Below are 2,379 nucleotides of genomic sequence, written 5' to 3'. Positions count from 1 at the left end.
GCTTTGGTCATGTTTCTTTCTCATAGCAATAGAAGCCCTTAGAGCCCCCTCATCACACCCTCCCCCCAAGGCAGTATCTTACTCTGTACTTGAGGCTGACCTAGAACTCACGATTCATCCCGGCTTGGACTTAAACTCTTGGCAATCATGACTGAACCAATGGATCAGAGGTTAGAAGTACTCACTGCTCTTACAGAGGATCTGAGTTCCACCCCCAGCACCCACATGGTACCTCACAACCATCTGTAACTCCAGTCCCAGGGCTCTGACAGCTTCTTCTAGCCTCTGGAAGCACTTCATGGATGTGGTACACAGCCATACATGTAAGGAAAACACACATGTGTACAAAATAAAAACAACAACAGCAGCAGCAGCAGCAACAACAACAACAAACCAGAAAACCAAAACCTCTAGGCAATGGCAATTCTACCTTAACATTCTGAGTTCTGGGATTGCAGACAGCCATCATACCAGAATTAAATGTTTCCTTAAAAGGTAGCAACTTGAGTAAATGTCTTTTTCTCCTATTTTACACGTAGCTCTTGGGTGTGCTATGCAAACATAAAATCTGTAAGTATCATCATCTTTCCGTCTTTATGTTTCCTTCTTTCTCTCGTCTATCTTTGCTGGCTGGGATTGTGGATCTGGCTTTGGAGAGGAGCGATGGTGGAGAAGATCTTTGTCTTTTCACCACTATAACGAGAATACTGAGATCTCACTAAGAACTGAAGACTTTGGGCAGGAGAGATGGGTCAGTGGCTAAGACCTTGCTGCCCGCAGAGGGCCAGAATGTGGTTCCCAGCACCCATGTTTGTCTGCTCCCAGTCTCTAACTCCAGCTCCAGATCTGACAGGCTCTGGCTTCTGTGGCCACCTGGACTCATGTGCACACAGATGCACACATGTACATATAGTTAAAAGCAATAAGCTTACGTCTTAGAAAAGATCAGAGGCTTCATGTTCACAGCATTGTGTGACATACACCCCTGTCTCTTTACACCTTGACACTATGTTGCTACCTTACCCATCTGACATGTAAAAACAAGCTGGAAAAGCAAAAAGCTAGGGCGGGAGAAATGGCTCAGGCAGGTGAAGGGACTTGCCGTCCAAGCCACGTGATGGAAGGAGAACCAACTCCACAAGCTACCTATCCTTTTACCCCTGCATGCTTATTGTAATACATTGGTACCCAAACAGAGACAAGCAGACATAGACACATGCAGCCAGATGGACAGACAGACAGACAGAGATTAGAAATAAACGAAATTAAAAAAAAAATCCAAATCTTCTAGAGGTTTTGAGAAGACATAATCTTTTATCGTTAAGTTTTTTCTCTTAATTTTCCATTCATGATTAAAAAAAACCACAAGTGTTAAATCATATCAAATATTTCTGTATTTATTGAAAAGACACTTAATAATAGTGTATTGCACATTTCAAAATAGCTAAGAGAGCAAATTTCAAATGCTCTCACCACAATTTGAAGTGACAAATATGCTAATTAGCTTGATTGTGTTCCCAAAACATAACATCGCTTTGCACTCCATAAACGCTTATGATTATAAATTGTCAATTTGTTATAAGGAAAAAAATATAAAAAAACCAGAAAAGAGAAGGAGTATGCAGTCTTTCTCATTGAGTCCGTAAGTGAGACAAGTTCATTTACGGATTCAAAATATTAAAGCATTCTGGTAAGGCCTTGTGAAACCAGGCTGTAGTCCTTACTACTCAGGAGACTGAGACTTTAAGATTGTGAGTTCAAGGCCAGCATGAACAACTTAGAGAGACCCTGTCTCAAAAAGTGACAAACAGGGCTGAACATAACCTTGTCTAACATTCTCCAGACCTTGGATTCAGCCCCCAGCATCTAGGGTAGTTGGGGTGCAGGAGAAGACACCTCACCTGTTCTCGGACGTTCATCACGTGGGCACTGGCTTCAAACTGCTCCTCAGTTTGGGCCCTGTGGCTCAGATTTCTCCTTCTTATGGTCTGCGCTTTCCTAATGGAGTCAGAGTTACGCTGTCCTGGGGCACTGGGCTGGGCCTGGATGAGCCTGTGTGAGCTAGACTGAGCTGGTCACTGTCTCACGTTCCATCTTTCTCATCTCTTCTGATCTTAAGTCCCCTCTTTATTTTTAATAAGAGTTTCCCATTAGTTTTTCATCAATTTTGCCAGAGGTTCGTCTTTTGTGAGGGACCAATTTTTGACCTTGTGGATTTTATTTTTCATATTGCCTTTTTTTTTTTGCTTTGATTTAATAATTTTTCTCTTCTTAGCTTGCTTATTACTTCCTTTGGGCTTATTCTATTTTTAAGAAACGTAAACTCCTTAAGTTGAGGGCTTAGCTTATTAATTTTTTGGTTGAACTTTCAAGGCTCTG

The sequence above is a fragment of the Mus musculus genome, chromosome 4 (assembly GCF_000001635.26).
Source record: "Mus musculus strain C57BL/6J chromosome 4, GRCm38.p6 C57BL/6J".
Classification (NCBI taxonomy): Eukaryota; Metazoa; Chordata; class Mammalia; order Rodentia; family Muridae; genus Mus; species Mus musculus.
The sequence above is the reverse complement of the archived record's forward strand: the minus strand, read 5'-3'. Positions refer to the sequence as shown.